The 23313-nt window shown below is 38.0% G+C and overlaps 1 protein-coding gene across 1 annotated transcript in view; it reads left to right on the top strand.

Moving 5' to 3' along the window:
• The window catches only part of MAD1L1 (mitotic arrest deficient 1 like 1), a 4750917-nt gene that overhangs the window by 1906631 nt on the left and 2820973 nt on the right, over positions 1-23313 (top strand). The gene's annotated exons all lie outside the window — the stretch shown is intronic.

The following is a 23313-nucleotide window of genomic DNA, read 5'->3' as shown; positions in this document are numbered from 1 at the left end:
ATCTCCCATCTGGGGGGGGGGGGCACTATTTGGGAAGGACAGTCCAAGGTGCGTGGCCTCCAGAAGAGGCCAAGATACATATAAGTGTCCTGGAAATGAAAGCAGTCCTCCTAGCATTGCAGGCCTTTCAAGAGACTCTTCCCTCCTGGACAATTGCTATTCAGACAGATAAATATGTCCATAGTTTGGTACATCACCAAATAGGGAAGAACCAAATCTTATCCGCTGTGTCAAGAAGCACTGAGATAGGGTAGTTGGTGACCTATTCCGACTGTTTTCTAATAGCAACACACACACACACACACACACACACACACACACACACACACACACACACACGAAAGCCAACGTGATTGCAGACAAACTTAGCAGGTCCATTCAGATGCCTCAAGAGTGGTCTCTCAATGTCAAAGTGGCAGAGAGAATTTTCTGTCAGTGGGTCCAGCCATGCTGCAACCAATTCACTTCTTCCCTCAACAACAAGTATGGCAGGTTCTTTACCCTGATCCCTCCAACAGGGGAGTCACTGAGAGATGCTGTATTCCACAGTTGTCCCTCCGGTCTTGTCTGTGCTTACCAACTGTTACCTCACATCCTCAAATTTCTACAGAATGCATACTGGTTGAAGAGCACAGTTATCCTCATTGCACCCTTTTGGCCTTGTCAGATTTGGTTCCCTTTCATCTGTCCTCACCTTCGACATCCACCCTGGATACTGGATCCCAATCCAGACCTCATGTTTTACCCAGCAGGTATGACTCATCTGGACATAGCAGGCCTCAAACTGACTACATGGTTTCTCCAATTCCACTGATTGCTAAACAGGTCTTAGAAATGTAAATGGGAGATTTTTGTGCTCTGGGCCCTTAACAGAGATCTGGACCACTTTTCTGTCCCCTGTACCAGCATAACTTGATGTTTTAGCTTCAATTTTCAATGAAGGGGCTAGTTTTCTACTATTAAGGTCCAGTTGGCTTACATTTCAAATTTCCGTCTAGGTGAAAATTATTCTACCTTAGCTTTTTTAAATTATGTAAAGCCTTTTTCAAAGGAGCTTTTCTACTTAGACCTCGACTAAAGGATCCTACTCCTCTTTATGATTTAATTATTTTGCTTCAAGCTCTGACCCAAAGCCCCTTTGAACCCTCAGCCAGGCCAGACCTCAAATTTCCATCTTGGAAAACCATTTTTCTAATTGCTGTCACATTGGCTAGACTAGTATCTGAACTCCAGGCCCTGTGTTCCAAATTTCTTTATTTGGTTTTCTACAAAGGCATGGCATCCTTACTGACCAACCCATCTTTTTTGGCTAAGTTAGTTTGAGTCTAATATTACCCAGGTCATTAGCCTCCCAGATTTCTTTCCAAATGTTTCAAACAAGGGAGAGTACATGATGCTCCATCTTTTGGATGTACATAGTCAACATTGGTTTTATCTCCATCAAACCAAGGATTTCTGGAAAACTAGCCAGTTTTTTTATATCCTTTTCACCTAACAGATTGGGCAAGTCTGTTTTTATCTCCTTTTTCTATGGTAAAAGAGGATTGTCCTTGCCTAACCCTCCTAGAGCTAATTCTATGAGATCTGTGGATGTATCCTCAGTTTTTGGTCAAGAGTTTCTGTAGATGCCATTTGTGCAGCTGCCACTTGGTCCAATAATCATACCTTAATTGCTCATTACAAATTGGATTTGGTTTCTCAAAACAGAGCTGCATTTGTCTCTGCAGTATGCTCATATATCCTTCCATGAGATCCACTCAAGGTTCATCTAGCTGGGTACTTTGTCCCACCAATTGAGGAAAAAGTAGAAATGACATTAGATAAAAAAAAAGTTATGTACTCGATGTGAGATATTGCCAGCTATGCCAGGAGCAGTAGGGCAGTGAATGTGTAACGTGCCATCAGAGCTAGCTAGAATTTTGTAAAGAATTACATGTCAATTGTATATTAGACTGATTTGTACAGATGCTTATGTTGAAAATGTATTTGTAAAGCTGCTTGTGTTGAAAATGTATCAACAGTGGGTCCTGACTGTATTGTAACTGAATTAAATGTATATGTTTTAACAGAGGGTACTGGAAGAGAAGAGGTTAATCACAGTCCAGCTGCAGCTATCTTTGAAAAATGTTCTGAAATTAAATTACTAGGCTTAGGCTATAAAGATTGTATCTTACAGTTCTCAGTGCAGCTACAGACACAAAGTATGTACTTGGATGCTTTCTTTATTGTCTTTAGCAGTGAATTAATTGCTACTCTGGAAGGGTAGAAGTCTGAAATTGTTGTATGACTTTTAGGAGCTGCAGCAGATCTTAGCAAGGCTCTGTGTGCGTGTATTAATTGACATATATGTGCTAAATCCTGACAGCTTCTAGCCAAAGGGGGGGGGGGGTGGCATGGGAACCAGAAGTCAGATGACTATAGATGTATGTGATGCCATTCTGTAATCTAACACTAAAAATGCTAATTTAGTACTAGGTGAGACTGAAGTCTCATGGCATTCTGTTTTTAGAACCTGACAAAGAAGGATAACTCACCTACTTCGTCTTGCCTTCCTCTAGTAAGTGACCAGGGAATAGTAATTCTTTAGATCAGTCAGGAAAATATAGTGAGATTAGTTATGTACTGGTTTTCTGTATCTGTGTGAATCTGTTCATCTGTGTTATTTTTAATATTTCCTGTGATTGAAACTGGTGTTTATTGTAAATAGATATTTTGTGTTTTTAAGTTCTTTTATTAAGTATATTTTAAACATTTTCATAGTGGCTGGTCCTTTAGAGAATATTTTAACCTTTGCGAATACTTGTATTTATTCGGTGACACTGTGGCCACTCCTGAAAGCCTTGCTGTTTAATACTAATTTCACTCAGTATAATTGAGTAACCTTGCAAGAGCCTTAGAGTAGCTGGCTTTGGTGTGTCTGGTGGCAGTGTAAGTCTAGGCAGAAGGGGGCATAGCTAGTAAATCTGAGCCAGCCTTTCCCAGGTGTGTGTGGGTGAGTGCGCGTGTGTGCACGTAAAAATTATGTCTTATAGAGTGTGTGTCAGCTTTCTGGAGCAGGGACAAGACGCAATGATTTCACGGAGAGGGTGCTGGAGAACTTGGCTTGGACACTTGGCTGATGACCCAGCTATACAGCTGTGCCAGTGGAGAGTCTTACTGGGGATCTGGATAGAGAGAGAGAGAAACCACCCCCCCAGACTGTGTGTGTTCCCAGTGTGCTCTTAAGGGGAATTGTGTTTGATGCAGATCGCTGCATCTGGAAATATTGGGTGTATCCATTTTTGTTCTAACTGAAAGTCCAACTCCAGTGTCAGTGATGAGGATTCAGGCTCCTTGATTATTGGCCCAGAGTGGCGATGTCACATTCACCATAATGTTACATCTGTTGTCCATTTTCATTCTTCCTCAACTTCCCACCCTCCTAACCCCCCTTCCTTTTGCTCCTGGATAGGCCTAAGGGTTTCATAGGGTAGTAGGATGATACTAGGCTATTGGCCCAGAAGCCCTTATAAGCCTAGCCAAGAATTTCATCCATGTTCCCACAAAGTCAGCACCTGTTTCCTCTGACATACATAGATAGTTGAGTGTTTTTTTAAACATTTGTTTACTGGGAAAGTCCGACTTGGAACGAGCCAATTTTCAGTGGAGACCTGGGCAGAACTGCTGCAGATGAATGTTTTTGTAATGTGGGAGGAAACCAGAGCACCCAGTGGAAACTCATGCAAATGCAGGGAGGATATGCAGACTACTCACAGAAGTCACACCAGCCGAGAATCGAACCAGAGAACCTCTTGCTGTGAGCCAGCAATGCTAACCACTGCACTGTTTCAATTTGAGAACTGTTGTTCCTTATTTGAGCTCCAGCTCTTTTTCTATTTCTCTACCCTTTTCAGTTCTATTAAGGTATTTTCAGCTGTCTCCTATGGGCAGAAAACTTAATCTGAGGTATGTTAGGTAGGTAGGTCATTATGCGTAAATAAAGGCGCGCAAGAGTTTAGATCCAAGGATCTAGTAGAATTGTCAGAGTCTGATCTGAGGCTCATCAGTTGAGGAAGAATGAAAATGGACAACACAGATGTAATATTATGGTGAGTACATAAGTTTTTTTTCCTTACAGGTAAGAAAAACACTTGTTTATTTTAATATCCTTAAGATATACAACAGTTACTGAAAAGATCACCACACATTTACAATACCCCTGACTGTACCCTATACAGAACTACTTAATTACAAGAAAAAAAAAGTCTTAAATCTGATGAGAGTGAGTAGAGGAGAAGGAAAGGGAAAAACTCTTCTCAAAAAGGTGTTACATATAATTCAAAAAAGTGTGGTTCTCAGCCAGTTCAGTGGAGGTGAGAACATTTCTCTTAAAAGCATACTTATTTAAATACTTTTATGAATACAATTTCTTCTTTTATTAAGGATTCAGATGCTTTATTAAAAAGTTAGTTAAACTTCAAGACACAAAACATATGTTTTGCAAAAAGGAATAGATCAAGTTTATATATGCATTTGTTAATTATAAACATGATATTATGGTTCTCAAGTTTAACTTTGATTTTAATGAGACAGCGTATGTTTTATGTTTGTTTGAATTTTGTTTGCATAATTATTTTGTATTTGATGGAAAAGATACCATAAAATACTGGTATTAGCTATAGGAGCATATTGTACTCCCCCCATCTGTGAATTCATTTTTTAAGAGCAGGTGATGTAGAATTTGGATTTTTCTATTTAAGTATAAAGTTTTATATTGCGTTTGATTTATAGATGATTTGCTGTTTTTATGTACAGGTGGTCAAAGAGAATTTGGGGATTTTGTTCTAGTTGCATCAAAATTCATTTGATCTAAAATTCACATATGAATGCTCATAAGATGGTCAAACTGATTATTTAGATCTGTCTTTGTCTTAACAGAATACTGGACTAAAAACAAAGTTGTTTAGAAAAAATATGGCTCCCTTAAGCTTTTTACATGGTACTTGCTGCCATCCTGAATGTATTTTAAAATGTTCATCATTTGATCACTGCTGCAGTAGCCTTAGCTATATGGGTTGCATCCTACATGGAATATAACAGCGGATAGCTTCCAAAGTTTAAGGGCATCCTCGACACTCCCAGACCACTGACAGCTCAAGCAGAGCTATAGAAAATTAATGAGCTGAGTGCCAAGTCCTTCAGAGCTTTCCTAATACAAGAAAACTCTTCCTGCTGGCTTTTGAGGATTGATAGTCTGCTTGTATTTCTCTATTGTTGGGTAGATAAGTTTTAATTTCACAAATATGTTGCTTTTTTCTGTGAAGTACCTAATTCTATTGGCCCAAGGTAGGATACAAGAGCTTTCCAAGTTTGTAAGAAGTACTTTGCTTCTGAAATGGATTATACAGCACAGTCTTAAGCTATCAATTTCTCCTACCAGGTTTACAGAATCAACTAGCAGTCTGTCTATGCAGGAAGATAACTTGAGTCATGAATGAAAACTGGATCAGCATATTTTTCAGGACATTGTACAGAGGTGGATTGTCCCAGAAACAGGCATGTTTACCACAGAATTTGGTAATCGACTGCAAACCTTGGCCCATTTACTCCCCAGTAGGCAATTTAGAAGATGAACTTATCTTGGATTCAGATTTTACTGTTTGCTTTCCCATTGTTTCCTCTATTCAGAAGGTATTGCAATGGAAAGCAGGTTGTGGCTAATATCTGTTTGTTCCGTTAGTTGAGATTATCATAATTTTCTTCCTTCATGACCTTTGCCTCTACTATCCTCAAGAACACAACAGCAAGAGAAAGACATTGAACCTGTGAGCTTGGATGGTAATAGTTCTTAACATTGATTCCTTTTGCACTGTAGTCTTGAATATTCTGAAGGAAGTCTTAAGGCTTTAATACAAAGAAATATTGCTTTTAAAAATTAAAGGGATTCATTTATTGGACTGTAACACAAGCTCTAGTCCTTTTTAGTTGACCTATTCCAATGGTTTTGGATTACCTAAAATCACTTGAATGAGTAAATCTTTTCTTAGTCATCTGTCATGGAGAATGATTCTGCAGTTTGTGCTTGTGTTCTACCTATTCATATGAAACAGAAAATATATTGGTCGTGACATTCTTTAAAGGTATCCTTCACATAAGATGTACTTCCCCATACTGGTCTTGAATTTTATGTCAGGAATGTTAATCTTGTCTCCTTTATTCCAACAGATGTAGCAGATAAAAAGTAGTTCTGGAAAACTGATTTATAGTGGCTGTTATCTCAGGGAAAGAATCTCGGACATAACAGTACTTACCTTATAGGTCACTCTACACTATGCTTCATAATGAAAGAGTGTATTTAAAAGTCATTTTCATGGCAACACCTATTTTAGTTACACCTTTGTTTTTGTTTATTCAGTCTGCTAGAAAGAAGGATATCTTTTTCATATGCTGTATGTGCAAATGCAGATCAGACACTAGTGGTGGTGGACAGTTTTGTTCAGGAGAATAGCCGTGTCTCCTTCAAAAAAAAACAGAAAGTTAGACTTGCCCTTTTATGATTTAAAAGTATTTAATGACTGGATTAGCAGCACTGCCTTTTGTATGGTACAAACAACAAACTTTTCAATGGCATAGTCAGATCACATTCCAATGTGGCAGCAGTAATTTCAGCAGCCTACTTTAGAAATGTTTTTGCACAAGATATTTTGGAAGCTGTCTTATGAATAACTGTTCATACATCTAGCAACTACTACTAGCTGGGTTGCAAGTGTAAATTTGGTATGGCTTTCGAAAATGAATCTCTACTATACAGTAGTCGCCTTTTCTGGCGCCATAGTCCACTCTATTTCTTCTTTATATATCAACTCTAATCAAGTATCGTGTTATTCTTCACTAGTGGATTCTGGTGGCAACATCATCCACTTCACCTCTTCTCACTCTTTATTTTACCATTGCCCCCTACTCTGTAGGGCTGTGGTTGCAGTGTAGTCCAAGTAAAGATCTCTCTTCCTCCTAGCAGTGCAGAGATTTTAGGGTCTGCATACCACTCTGCTTAATTATGCAATTTCTTCTCTACTTCCTAACCTGACATTCATTAAAAGTCTGGTAGTGATATGCACAAAATTATTCTCCCCACCACTGTTTTGTAGTAATTTGCTATGGAGATAGCTTTATCCACCTTGTTCTACCTTATCCACGTTTCCAGGTCTTTCTCCCTACTGATTACTGGCTTAAGTCTTTCTGCATACTAGACTTAACTGAGCTTGTTTGGGAACTAAAAGTTATATATCAAACATTTGACTGTTAGAAAACACTATCTTTACAACCACCAAGCTGTACCATGGCAACCATATGATTAGATGCGATGATGTCAATTCTATATGCAGGCAGTATAATAGTAGAAAGTTAGCACATGTGTAACTGCAACCAGTCATATCAGTGAAGCCATGAAGAATGTGCCAACATTCCCTCACAGCTTCCTAATTGGATCCCATAATATATGGTGATATTTGCTACCTAAAACCCCATCTCTTAACAGATACCAGTTAATATGTCGAATCAAACTTATAAAGAAACTTTGTGTCCACAAACTAAAGCTTTCTAAGAAATGGATGTTTTCATTACTTGGCCCTTTTTGTGACCTAAACCTATTCCCAGTCCGTCTAGACATGTTCATCTAACTTTATTTTCCAGTACAACACATCCCTTGCAGATTGGTTACCTGACAACCCAAATATGTAACTTAATACATTTGGCTTGAATTCATTAACAGCTACACTTCAGCTCGTGATTTGGTGTTCATTAAACATCCCAATCTCAAAAGCAAAGGGAATTGGCAGAATATGTTAATGATAGTATAAATGGCCAAATTCCAGAAAACTATACAGCAGTCATGTACACTCAGTGTAGCCGTTTGCCATGTACACTAAAGCTCTTTGGAATACAACATGATTACACTTGGGGAAAAAAACAAAAATGTATTTAGGTTTGCTGCCACTATTATTATGCTGTATGTACAACAGGCTTTAAACCAGCATTGTGCTGTATGATACAGAAATTGCTGATTAATGCAGGGTGGACAGGGAAGCACTGGAAGAAATATGCAGCCTTCTGCTTCCCTCACCTCAGACCCCCAGAGAAATCGTGGAAAAACCATTCCAGTGGCATCAAAGGTATGTGCAGCATTGCGTATAATAGCTACTGGTACTTTCCTGAGACCCACAGGGGATATATTAAGGTTTTCACGGTCATCAGCCTCTAGAATATTGCATCCATTTTTAAATGCAATCCTACTGCATGCAAGGGATCAGATCTGTTTTCCACGCATCCCAAACAAGAGAGCAAGAACCATTCAGGAATTTTATGCAATAGCACACTTCCCTGAAGTGTTGGGGGGACATAGATCACACACACACACACACACACACACACACACACACACACACACACACACACACACACACACACACACACCTAAAAGCCCTACCCAGCGAACAGAGAAGGTGATAAATCAACAGAAGTTTCCACTCAGTAGACTGTCAAATTGTCTATAATGTACAAGGGATCATCTAAAATATCTGTGCGGGTAACCCAGGAGTTTCCAAGGCTCGCACGTATGGCACACATGTGAGCCAGTACACCTGCTTTGCTAGGGGTGACACCCCTCAAAGGCATCTAATGGGGGATGCAGGTTATGCAGTGAGCTCTGTCTCATGAAACCCATGAGAAGCCCACACAAACCCACTGTGCAAGGATACAGTGAGGCCTTAGCTCAAATTAGGAATGTCATGCAACAAGTTTTTAATTTATTTAAACCATGGTTCTGGTGTCTAGACACAGAAGGTGCACTGCAGTACAACCCAGGCACCTCTGCTAAAATAAGGACAGCTTATGCCATGTTACACAATATAATTCTCAGGAACTGCTTCATCAAGGACAGCAATGGGCAGGATCAAAATTTCAAGGACCACAGGCATGAGCAGCAGCAGATACAAATGAAGAGTCTGATGGAGAACCACCAGATGCAGATGGAGCTGGCAGCTGGAGGTCTGCACAGTAAGCCCTGGCTAAGAGACAAATAATAGAACACACAGTGTCTACCTAGGTTAAAGCCTAGGATCCCATGCACATACATATAGGAAAACTGATGCTTGTCAAACATCACAACCTTTACTTAGCCATGTAATGCCTCTGTTCTGATAGCTTCAGACAGGGATAATCCCAAAGGACATAACTGTTACCTGTAGTAATGAGAAGGCAAGTGTGGAACCTGTGATGAAAATAAGGTTAAGTAACAGAGTACTGTTATGTGGAAATTTGAATATGCCCCTAAGCAGAGAGCATTTATCTGAGGTGTTCATTTATGTCAGTAATATCTCCTGTCAGATTTTTGCAACACTAATGTGTGTATTATAACCAATACTGTGTATCAAGCATTTCAATTGACTACCATCTATAAAATATGGAATGGGTCAATTATACCCTCATTTGCACAACTATATCAGGAGGCAAGGCTGAAGTACCTACTGCTTCCACTGCTTTACTTATTGTACTAACTGAAATAAATTGAGGTTCAACAATTATATAAGAAGTCATTCACAAATGAGTAGGGACAAGAAATCAAAAACTTCATATGCAATACATATTGATAAATATGAATTCATGTCAGTCCATCAAATGTAGTTTCAATAAATGCAAATAAACCAATACCAGTTCACTGAGACTGCCTTCAGTGAACATTGAAACTTTTTTGTTTTTTTGCTGGGGAGGCTTGCACCTCCCATGTGGGGGACACCCCCTGGAATTATATATACCTACTCTAAGGTCACACAACAGTGGGGAAAAAGGCAGCCTCTACTTTCACTGAAGGTGGTTTTGCAAACTGGCTTCAGTTTCTGTGTGTTCACTGAAATGATGTGCTCCTGGTAAATGCAAGCTTGTGTAAGCAAGCATGAGCTATCCAGTGTGTGCATCAAACATATATGCAAAGATGTGTGCAAAGGGCATGGCAGAATCATCAACTCATCCTCAACTTGTCTTATATCAGAGGTCTCAGTGTCACAGGTTTGCGTAGGCATACTAACTGTGTCCGAAATATGACAGGGGATGTGAGAGTCACAACCTTAGTGTCATGGTGGTACTTTGCACCCCTAGACTGTGCCTCTTCATCACTGCTATCTTCAGAGGTGGTAGGAGTTCCACTGTCAGGATCACCCTTGATGACAAGCATTAAACATAACAAATAGGGCAAAAGAGAATAAAATTGATCAAATATTATTCTTGTATGAAAGGTGGATTAAACTGTAATATGTATATACTAAAGCAACACAAATACACTAATTTGGATCTGAATGTACCTTATATACAGTAATAATAACCAAATGTGTGCTTACCATGTGCAGGTTGGCTTACAGCTTGCAATTCAGATGTCCTTGTGTGTGAGGAAGGGTAGGGAAAGAAGGCTGGTAAAGTATGATGATGCAAATGAAACAAGAAAGAGAACAATCCCTATTACATGTGCAGATTAAGATCTCATATAAAAATGTACTGAACAATTGGACCCCCCCCCTCCCCAACATCCTCCTCTTTCTCTCTATTACTGTGTTGTCTGACATACACTTACTGTTGGCTCTGTGTATGTCAGACATCTAAGATATACGCAGATAAAGATATGACAATGACATTTGCATTTTGTATACCCGGAAGCTCTGCTTGAGACACACTTGTCCACATCAGCATCGATATCAAGGAATTTGTGTGAACCCTCTGCCAACTCCTGTATTTCAGTTAGTGGTGTTTCAGTAGTAGGACTACCTTCTGTAGCTACCTGTTCACAAGCAACTGGTCACAAAATTAAATATATAATGCACAAAATAGACAAGATGACTGTGAACTCAATTATATATGAATATATGCACCATCACGCACACAACAATTTAAAAGGTAATGCTTCCTGTGACTACATACAAATTAATACCCCTCCCCCAAAATAATTCTAAATGAAATATTAACAATAATATACAATAGTTCCATAGTGCAGGGAACAGGTTGGTGTAACTGTGTAATACAGTGCAGCATTAAAAATAATAATTCACAATATGTTGTGTCTTTCGGCTTTTCCCGGTTAGGGGTCGCCACAGTGGAACTCCGGTCCGCTAATGATTGGCAGTAGATTTTTACGTGCTGAGTTGCCGGCCCTGACGCACAACCTTCAGTGAAGGTACGCCCATTCACGCACATCTCCACACAGAAGACGCTCTAGCTGCGAATCGAACAGGACGTCTTACTGTGAGGTGACAATGCTACCGCAGCACCACCATTCACAATATACAAGCAGAAATATACAAAACTATTATAGTGCCATATCCACTGTTGTGGAGGGCAGCCAGGTAGATATTACACACTTAACACATTTCTTTGTTCTAACACCTGTAAAAATACCCAACCTTCCTAGGAGGTAATACTACACTCATCTGCAATAACTGTTTAAATTCCATTAAAATGAAACATACAAAATGTATGCCAGTTAGCATTCCTGTAACAAATGTTCTGTAATGCAGACATAACTGATATACATGGGGTATGCCAACAGTAAAGGATAAAGTAAAAGCAGGAAGGGAAATACATGGTTTGTATTGGGCATTGCAATTCATGCTCATTGTTGCACTCAACGTATTATGTAAGAAATAGCAACATACCTTGACAAAAAAGAGTGCAGAGAGTAGATAATTCTCCAAAAACTGTGTGTATTTAGCAGTATGAGGCTGTCTGGATCCAGTCTCCCCACTACGATACAAGTACATTAGCTATAAGATTACCTTTTATATAATGTGGAATCAGCCCTGTGAGCACTGAGAGTATGCAAATGAGGTATTAAATCATTAATATTACTGAATAACACAGTCTGCACTAAGTATAGGGAATGCATATATGGTGTAAGAAGCTACAAGATTTAATGCAATCACCCTAGCAGTATTAGGACGAGCATTGAGAAGTGTTACCTGCTAATGGTTTACAGGTGTCTGTTATTAGTCTGACTGCAGGAACAATCAGTGTTAAACATTCTGACCTCTTTGGTGATACTGAGGGTGTGTCAGGGAGAAGAGACTTCCCATAAAGTCTGAATTACATTGACTGAGTTAGGAGAGTAACATTCAAATGCTATTTTAATAACAGTTACTGCCTCTTGCTAAGAAATGTGCATATTCAAGGGGGTGCATTAAGCATAGATACAGATAGAATATGCAAAAAATAAGACAGCATTTCTGTTAAGAAAGTATAAAAAAGGGAGTGAAACACCACAAAGAAAGAGAGTAATACACCCGAAGTGTTTGCATTCTTGGTTTAAGATGTGCAAGTACATAGGTATCCTAATTTTTGGCAGTATCCCTTTCATCTGGACACTTACTGGCAAATGGGAAAGGACAACTTTCATAACTTGATTTTGTTGCACTTTTAATGTGACGATACAATGCCACATTTCAGTACATCTCAACACTTTTTCTTCTTACTAATATACGTTTTTGTCAGTGTCAAATATGGGAAATAATCTTAAATGATTTTTCCTAAAATGCTGGTTGGTGGTTCAAATCCATACAGGTTCCTGTTCCAAGAGAATAAAGTTGATTAAACATCAGAAATGTACAATTCCAGTACTTGTTTCAAAATGTATTTTATTTTTTCCTTGTTTGCATGACATTTGGCACTGTGGTCCGTTGGTTATCAATGATCAGTAGGCACTGAATGGTAGTTCACTGACCAAGGTAAAATTTGACAAATTTAGTTTGGAAGCCATCAAGAGAGCAATTGAGTTTGGTATTGGTGTGCTTTCCTCAGCACTGTGGACAGTACAGATTGAAAAAATTCAAGTTCTCACACACCCGTTTGTGTGGCATAATATGTAAATGTATTGAGCTAAGAGAAACGGTACAGGTGATGCAGGATTCAAAACCTGTTCACAGATCATTTTACTGAGGGAGATTTTTTAAACACCTTTATTGAATTATCACTTGTGACAGGCAAATTTACATTTGTACAAAAGTAATCAAACTGTAGTAACAAATTACCATTAACAAACATTGTACTTCACATATATTGCATAAATTATTCAGTTCCTGCCCCTTTTTTTAAACAAGAAACATCTTTATTAAACCATCACTTACAACATTAGCAATCATATATTTATGTAAATGAAAACAAACCACACTGACACAATCCTAGTTGCAAGTATTTTACATCACAAACCATACGGACACATTCCCAAATGCAGACATTATACATCACTTATAATTTACCCAATCATTTCCAGTCAAACATTATGTAGCTCTTTTAAGTCCTGCCTTCTTTTAAACCTCATTCCTCCCCTGTATGTATTGCTCCCCCAATTCCCATTTTTTCCTATGTAGTTTGCTCTTACCCTTTTCTAAAGATCTCAATTCCAGTTGTTTTATCTCTGTTACTATATTCACTACTTCTAATTTAGTTGGTTTAGATTTTGATTTCCATTTACTAGTAATTGCTTTTTTGGCAGCCATGGCAGTTAAACACAGCAAGGTCTTGCCATGTCCAGGCAATTCCAGTTCTGTATCATAGCTCAGAAAAATATCTCCCTCGGCACACCTATCCACCCACCTAGCAACTCCGACAGTGCATTCTGCAGGAAATCCTTAGTCTGCCAACCCACAGCACTCACAGAAAATGTTTCCATGTACCTTTTCTTCTCTGTCACACTTCCATCATTTGCTGTCTACCTGAGGAAAAATTCTGTAGAGTGTACTTGGGGTATAATAATATCTATGTAAACATTTATAGGGAAAAGTCCTAAATCTTCTAGACTTTGGTGCATATTTGGGAGACATACATATATCATCCCATTGTTTGTGAATTGCTTATTCAGTCTCTCTTCCCAATCCTTTCTAACCTCCTCTGATTGATTCTTATATTTCTCATGCAATATTTTATATGATGTATTAATTATTCCTTTTTTAATGGTAGCTTCTGTTCTAGATTCTACTTAAACTCTGTTAGTGCTGGTCTTTCATTTAGGCCCTCCTAATTCTTTCTCTTTACCTGTACTCTGATATCAATCCTCGAAAGGGAAGGTGATCTTTAACCTGCAGTCCTAATAAATTCTTGGATTCTTCCCATTCTGTTATTTTCCTTCTCTAGTTATTTGCTCCCAATATGTTGGTTCCTTTGCCAGTTTTGTCCAATAATTTCCAGCCCCCTCTTGCCTATTCTCTATATCCCTAATTGCATTCACCCCTATTGGCAGAAGCTCCTTTCTCCATTCCTTTGTTGGCTTATGTGACGCCCGTGCACTGGGCCAGCAATCAAGGAGCCTCAATCCTCACCACTAACACCAGTGAGGAGCATCCATATAGGGAAAGGATAATAAATACACACACAGTAAAGTACAATTTCCCTTAAGAGCACACAGAGATCACAGTCAGTCTGGGGCTGGTTTCTCCCTTTCTCAACAGGTCCCCAATAAGACTCCCCACTGGCAACTATAGGGTCCAGATCTCAGCCTAGTGGCAAGCTAAACCCTCCAGCACCCTCTCTGTCCAACCAGTGTTTCGTGTCCCTGCCCAAGTAGCTGACACACACACTTTGAGATAAGAGTTTATACAACCACACAGACACTCCTGGGGAAGGCTGGCACAGCATCTCCAGCTGTGCCCCTTTTACCCAAACTATACGGTAGAAATCACTGCCACCACCCAGCTAATATTTATCAGCTACTCAGACCCTTATGAAAGGGTGTCCAGTTATACTGTGCAATATTGTTATCCAAATGGCAAGTACGACTAAACAGTCGAGACTTATGTGGAGTGACTTGGTACAGTATCACTATGCTTAAATTACCTCTACACAAAACCGCCAGAGTTGAAAGGTTTAAAAATATTTAATAGTAAATAATAAAAATACAAAACCATACTTCTTACTACACCGTGCCAGTCAACAGTTCAGAGATCACAGAGAAATACTTAAAATGATATAGTAAAAAAGTTCTGACATCACAGAAAAACAAACTAGTCTAATCTTCCTATTTCCTAGCTATATCCAAGAGAAAACACAGTTCTAAAATCCTACTTACATATAGACACAGAGTGGTGAGTTGGGTGTTTTCAAGGCAAATGCTCTAATGCCCTCATTCTTTCTGTCCTTAAATTGATAAAACAGTACCACTGATTCATTTCAGATTACATCATTTCTTTCTGGTTCCCAAGATAACAGACTCTCAGAGGTTAATAGCCCTTTTGATCTTTCAGCTGGTCAGGAACCAGATCAATAAAAGAAATTATACATGCAAATTCTAGCCATTATCTCTGGCCTCAAAACAATAGGCAGAATGCCTTTATCTAGACATCTCGGCTCTGAGTTTTGCCATTAAAGAATCGACTTAGCTTGGTTACATTTTTGCAGTTCCACATTTAACACCATTTTTTCACATTTAAGAGAACAAGCCTGTGGCTTATATTAGTATTTACCAATGACAGAATTATCTACAAAATTCTATCTGGCTAGGCTGGCAGCCTTCACCTATCTTCACAGCTTAGTTCTTAAAAAAATTCTCCTACTTTATGGATGTAATATTCTGTATGATTATTGTTATTTTCCTTAAAGGCCTGCATTTAAAATCCTAGTCTTTTCTTGTTTCTTGAGCTTTCCCATCTTTCAACATCGTCCCTTCCCCCTTTAAATTATAGTTTTCTGCTTGTGCTATGTATAATAGCCTTAACTGTGTATCTCTAAAGTACCCCTTCAAATTGGGTAATCCCAGTTCACCTTGTTCTACCGGAAGAATCATCTTATCCCTCTTGACTCTTGTTGACTTCCCCTCCCAGATAAACTCCTTTAGCTCTTTCTTAATTGCTGTCCACAACTTCTCTGGTTGATAAAAATATGCCTGACCTGTGTATAAGACTAAAGGGACTAAAAACATTTTGATTGCTTGTATCTTACTAGCAATATCCATGTAACATAGCTTCAGTTTTCTCAGTTTTTGTATTATCTTTTGTTTAGTCTCTTCCCATATATCCTTAGCTGCCACACCAGAATCATTTGTAATCCATACTCCTTCCTAAATACTTCATTTTATCATGTCCCCATAAATATGGAAATTGCTGAACCAATTTGTGTGTGGGTACATAATTTTATCGCTGTTATTTTACTGAGGGAGATTATAATAAATCTTGACACACATTTGGTGTATAAATGTGTTGATTTTGTAATTCAAGTAAAATCAGTATTGACTAAAAGTGCCAGACAGATATGTCATTTTAACTGATGTCAATTTTAATTGCGTGCGCTGTGTGAAAAATGAAATAATTTCTAATGTTTCCTATCTCCTTTTCCATTCCCATGGCATTACCTAAAGTCGTGATATTGTGCGCCATGATAGTAGTGATGTGAGAAGGCTTACCATGTCAGTGTAATGCTGTAGCAGCTCTGCTCATTGCTAGATATCCATTTTGATTAATTTCATGTTCTTTAAACTGTTATCCAAATCAATTTTTGTGAATGCTTTTGATAAATATTGCCTTCTGCATTTGTGTGCCAGTTGGCTGAATGATGTGAACTTTCATTGCTTAATGAAAAAAATAAAAAAATTCATGTAGACTGCTCAGTGGTGAGAAAAATAAGTCTGGCAGCATTGCACAGCTGTTAGCTCTCTGGATAGTACTCTATAAAGAAAATGTACCTGTCAGGTAGCTTTCTCTGTGGCACAAGGTGTAAATGCAGTGAGCTTAGAAAACAATGACAGGTGATGTATGGTTAAAATCCACTTAAGTGGTAATTTTATAGTGTGTGGTTTGAATACATATTTAATCACATTTTGTGATGCCACTGTGTTTAAAAATCAAATAGTTAATATTGCTAACAACATGTAAGCTGTTGTCTGTCCACTTTCAAATTATTTGTCATTAACTACAAGTCTGATAATGTGTTCCACAAAGTACATTTCTGATGTTGCATTGAGATGTTGGGAAGGATTAATGTATCACTTGAGCACACTTCTTATTCTCGTCTTTGCTATATACACCCATTGATTACACAGTCAGCTTTTTCCTCTATCATATATTTTATCTAATGCCTTCTTCATTGGCTGTTTGCTCAGCAGCACACAAACACAGTTTACTTTCTAAGGAAAAAAGTGACAATTTAATTTAGGCTGCTTTATGTAGTATGAACACGCCTTGGTTTGCTTGCATGTCCACTAGCACTCTCCATAATACTCGGTGAAGAAAATACACCTGTTGGGTAACTATCTCTGTGGCACAAGGCGTAAATGAAGTGAATTGAGCTAAATAAGTCCCATGATGCATTGTTAGAATCCTGTTTAGAGATCACATTTCAGTTATTCGCATTATTTTTTTTAATCTGAATTTGCTCTCCTCTTGGCAATGCACAAACAGTTCACTACCTAAGGAAAAAAATTAGTTTAGGATGCCTTATGTATCCAGACCATGCCTACCAATGGTGTGCTTTCCTCATCACTTTGGATAGTACCGAGTAGAGAAATTCCACATACCTATCTCTCTGGCACAAGGTGTAAGGGCAGTGAGTTTAGAAAAAGAACACAGGTCATTAAAGGTTTAAATCAACTAAAAGTACCTTTACAAAAATTGTCAAAATCCCATTTCTCACAACATTTTAATTTGGGCTATAAAAGTAAAGACAAATGATGTTAAACATGTTTCTTGCAAGCGTTAAGATTTCACATATAACATCCGTATAATCTGTGTACTGTCTTAACATAACTGACATTTCATATAAAATTCACTTGCATATGTATGATGTGGTCAATACATTTGCTGTAACCGTCACAACTCAACACATATCCTATGTGCTTGGGATAGTTATATCTTGTGAAGTATATATGTAACATACCCCAACTTGCATAACTCGGCTCATTCTACTGCATCCATCTGAAGTGTATTTACAAATAGAAATACTGAATTTTGCATAGGAATGCACTCCCAGGACTAATTAAAACCACACACATACAGGCTTCTCTGAAGTATATCTCTATTCATTCTGAAATTAGTATATCTCTAATTTCCATTAAAGGGTATTTTCCCTTTGACTTCCAAGATGGATGCACACTGAGTAATGTAATTTCAGCCCTCCCAATGTAAAACTAGAAACTCGGATAAGAGAGCCAGTGAATTTGTTTTTTCAGATAAGAGAGCCAGTGAATTTGTTTTTTCAGATAAGAGAGCCAATTAATTTGTTTTTTCAGATAAGAGAGCCAGTGAATTTGTTTTTCAGTGACAGGTTAGTGAGTGTACTGCCTATATGCCAGCCATAAAGAAATTTAGAGAACCTAAAAGAAAATCAGTTACAAAAGGTGAGGAGAAAACGGTGACTGGGGAGAATTTAGCAGCTTCTTCAACAAAAAGCAGTTCAAGCTCCAGCTTTGGTGCAAGACATGACTTCCAGTAATCTAGATGCAAAAATAAGTCAAATGTACTCAGAGCTGGTTAATGAAACACTGAAGAAGTATATCAAATCAAATAATAAAAGGCTGGAAAAATGAAGAAGCATTAAATGGATATTCAAATGAAAAAACTGCAAAAAAACAGAGGTCAAAATGAAGAAAAGGCTAACTGAAGATTGGTCAAGAAGTGATGTTCCAAAAAAATAAAATTAGAGGACAGAGCATGTAGGGTCAACCTGAGATTTTCTGCTTTACCAGAGAAGCTGGAAGGAAAAGACTGCATTAAGTTTATGAAAGCACAAATAAGCAACTGGACTGGTACTCCGTAGCAGGAATTGTTAATTGTAAGGGCATATGGTGTGCATGCTCCAAACCTAGCCATGAGAAAGCAACCTAGACTTTTAATAGTAAAGATGCAGTCCTGCCAACAGAAAGAGTTGATTCTGACAAAAATGTGGCAGGAGGACAAAGTATTAAAAGTGGGTGACAGTAAAGTGTTTGTGGAAAATGATTACTCACTGTACACCAGGCAGAAATAATCGGGGAATGCCAAGAAGCAGACATGAGATTCAAACTGCTGTATCCAGCTATTTTCAGAATATTCTTTCTTGAATGGTCAAAATTATTTTTGATGCAGAACATGTTGAGGAAATACAAATGTTTGTCCAACAAAAGTGAGCTATGGACCAGAAGGAGATTCTACTTCTTGATGTTCTGGTAATAAAGCCCATAGAGAGACTGTGCAACTAAAACCTTTTCCAGTGTTTCAAAGAAAAATGCTTGAGAGAATAAAAGCACAAGATCTGACTAGAATAACTGGGACTACTTTGAAAATGCAACAGAGATGAGATTTGAAAGATAACATTTGTGAAACATGACAGAAAGAAAACCTGGAAATGTTGGACCTTTTTAACTTTATTAAACTTGTAGGGGACTCCAAAGCATATGCCTTTAATGTTTGGAAGAACATTCAGGAAAGGGAAAGGCAGGAGTTAACTGTATGTAAAAAAAAAATTTGTTAACAGTAGTATTTTTATAATTCATCACATAATTTGCATGCTATAAAGTGAAGCTTTCCCAGTTATTTTTGAATGTAATAGGGATGCGAAAGTAAACAGCTGCCCATGTTTTTTTTTCCTTCCTTCCTTTCTTTCTCCTTGTTCAGTTTTAAGAAATGTAGGCACTGCAGTGTAAAAAGTCTAGTCAAAGGAGCATAATACAAGATAATTAGTGTGCTTTTACACATTCCTGCATAGGGGAATGACTGGATTAAGGCCATTGGCTTGATCTAGAAGCAGGTTTTTAAGGGAAAGCAAATAAAGAAAGCAGGAACACTGAATGTAATAAGGTTCCCCTTTAGCAAGTAAATAATACTTCTAGAGGCAACTGTGTATCTGGTTCTCACGTCTTCAAAGAGAGACAGTCTGATGACGTGTAATAAAGGCAGAATACTTCTTTATTTCAATGGCTTTTTTCAATGACTAGGAGATGTTTTCTGAAAGCATTCAAGTGTTTTTCCAACCTGGGAGAGAAATAAAGATAAGACAAAAACAGACATCACTTAGAAGCACAGGCTGTACCATGCGTGTTAGCAGGGATAACCTTCCTTATAGGTTAATCCAAATTTATGAATGTGGCTGTCAGTCTGGGACAATTGTTACTGTTAAAATGGTTAAACATCAATATTTGAAGATGTACATAGTTTGTGGTTTAGTATAAAAATAATAGGTTTTAGGGGTGTTCTGGGGTATGTTTGTGTTTTTGTTTGAGGGTTTTCACTAAATTAAAAAGTTTTGTAAGATGCGACAGGTTCAAATGGATATGACAAGAAACAACTGTATAAAAGATCAACCTGCCAAGCATTTGTGTATGTACGTAACTAGACACTCAAAAAAAGTGTCTAGACACAACAGGTGGGAATAATAACTTTTTAACACAATGGCAATATTTTATTTATTTATTTTACATTTGTTGACTGGGATAGTCTGACTGGATACATGTCCATTTTCAGCAGAGGCCCGGGGAGAAAAGCTGCACTTACAACTTTAAGAACTGTTACAAACTTATTAACTCCAGGTGCATCTGCAGTTAACACCTACTAATGCCTCTAGGTGTCAAATATTGCTTGTTCAAATTTGCATCAATAATTTTAAAGTCATGCTATGTGTAAGGTTTTAAAAAATTTTATATTAAAGCTTACACAATAGCAAACTCAACTGTATTTATATTTGACTTTTGTCTGGTGCAGGTAAATAGATAACTGTTTTTATGATATTAATTTATATAGATATAATGTTCATATTTTTCTAAATATCTCAGCAACCATGTAACAGACAGAACTCCTTAGCCTCATATGAAAGCTCTCAGCTAGATGAATGAAATCCTGATGACAGTATGTGTGTAATTTAAGTGGTTGCTGAGACATTGTAAGTTGTTTACAAAATATTATAGCTGTAATACTGTGTTTACTGTGACTTATAAAATTCGGTTTAAGACCTAGAACCTAAAGAATGCTACCACTGTAAAAAGAGTTTGTGCTGAAGAGTTTGACATTTACAACTTTTAAGTAACCCTTATAATCCCAGAGATATGAAAATTGTTTGAAATGTGAGGACATAATTTGATTCTGAAAAAAAGGCTTAGGCTCCACCTATCGGAAGTTACAGTGCAAACTTCCTGAGCTCCATTGGAGTGAAGACACTAAACTTTTTAGAAAGAAATGTACATAGTGAAAAACATTGTTACAGATACACAGATTGATTTCTTTAGCATTATTCAAAAATAGTGTGTTACTTTCCTCAAACTGGAAAAAACAATATGGAGTTGAATAAAAGACTTATTTATGACATGATTATGTTGCATGCGTTAGTCAGGATTAGCACAATGGCAAAGCCATCTCATTTTAAGGTACCGTTTTAGGCTTTTCTTGAATTGGGTTAGAATAGGCATGGAAGTAAGTTCAGCAGGAAGTGAGTTCCAGGCTTTGCCAAACGAGTTAGCATAGAGTGAATCTCCTGCTGAGTTGTTGATGCTGATTGTGTCAACTAGAATTTTGCTGGATGAGCATAGTGCTTTAAGGTTATTGTAAGGGGTGATCATGTTTGTCAGTACAGGAATGTTTTCCGGATGATATAAAATTTTATGGGCTACTATTAACTGATTGAACTGAATTTGGTTAGGCAGGTCAAGCCATTCTAGAGTCTGTAAGTTCAGACAGTGGTGTGTTCGATATGTGAATCCGGTGGCAAATCTAGCGATACGATTAAAGCAAGTAGAGAGTTTTAATTTGGATTTACTTAGGTTAGTGAAGAGGGGGTAATGCATAAAGGAGGGTGGAAAGTAGATATATCCTTGCAATAACCGTCTTAGCTGTGAGACGAAGAAAAAGTTTGATTTTGTATAGAGAGCCAAGTTTTTTGTTAACTTTTTTGATGGTTTTATTTATGTGCATATCAAATTTGAGGTTATTGTCAGTAATTACACCAAAGAGTTTGCAGGGTTCTGAGACTATGACAGTGCCATTGTTAGACTTTGTAGTCAAGGTGGGGGGTTTACGAGTGGGGGGAAACAGGAGCTTTGTTTTGTTGGGGTTTAGCAGGAGACATCTATTGCGTAGCCAATTTTCTACTGTGTTAAATACATTTTGGGAAAGAGCCTGCAGTCTTAAGGGGGAGGTAGCAGAGCAAATCAGAGTAGAGTCATTTGCATATTGTATACATGTGGCTGTTAGAATGGCCGTACGGAGGTCATTAATAAATATGGAAAATAATAGAGGTCCTAGTATTGATCCCTGAGGGACCCCAGTCGTGATGGAAGAAGTGTAGATAGTTTATTCTGCCACAGGACTGCCTGTTGTCTGCCACAGAGGTAAGATTTAAACCATTGGATAGCTTGGACCTCTAGGGAGATAGTTTCAAGTGTGTGTATGAGTAATTGGTGATTGAACATGTCGAAGACTTTAGAAAGATCAACAAAGAGGGCAGAAATGAGCTTATTGCTGTTGCGGTTTTGAGTAATAACATTGCAGAAGGAGAGAAGAGCAGTGGTTGTACTGTGGGGCGGTCTGAAGCCATGTTGTGAATTGGCCAGAAGATTGTTCTGAATGAGATGGTTCAGGAGTTGTTTATGGATGCACTTTTCCATAATTTTAGCTAGAGGTGATAAGATAGCTATGGGTCTGTAATTTGAAAATTCGGTGGAGCTTCTCCCTTTGTGGAGTAGAATGACATGGGAGATCTTACAAATGGAGGGGGATAGTGGTTTCTGATATGGTTCTATTGATTAGTATAGAGACTGGGTATGCTATGGTATCTGCTTCTATTTTTAGATACTCAGCTGGGATGTTATCTGCTGCAATTCTGATTATTTTTAGTTTCTTAAATAGAGTAGAGATTAGGGTTGTAGGGACTGGTTGAAAGTTAAAGGGGGGGTAGTGGCTTAGTTACAGTGACTTTTGGACATGTACTGTTGGTATTTAGTTGGTTTGCTAGTGACTGAATTGTTTCTGTAAAGAAACTATTGAAGGTATTATCAATGTCCTCTGAGGGCTTTTGGTTAGTAGCTGCGGGGGTAGCAGTAGTGGATTGTCCAGGGTGAATAAGTTTATTAATACCTGCCCAAAATTTCTGTGGATTGTTTTGATGTTTCTGTTGTAAATGGTAGTAGTAGTTTTTTTTATCTAGGGTTATAGAGCTTTTTGTGTTGTTCCTTAGTTTATATTTAAGTTAGTGTAAGGGGGATTTCGTGGTACGCCAGGTTACCCATGCCTTGTTTCTAAGTGAGATCATTTGCCAGGTTTCACTAGAAAGCCATGGCTTAGTTTTAGTTTTGGGTGTTGTAGAGCGTATTGGTGCATGGGTATCAAGGATGGCAAGAAATTTGATGTTAGA

Source organism: Protopterus annectens, chromosome 12.part0, assembly GCF_019279795.1.
Source record: "Protopterus annectens isolate FY-2018-M chromosome 12.part0, PAN1.0, whole genome shotgun sequence".
Lineage (NCBI taxonomy): Eukaryota > Metazoa > Chordata > Ceratodontiformes > Protopteridae > Protopterus > Protopterus annectens.
The sequence above is the reverse complement of the archived record's forward strand: the minus strand, read 5'-3'. Positions and strand labels throughout refer to the sequence as shown.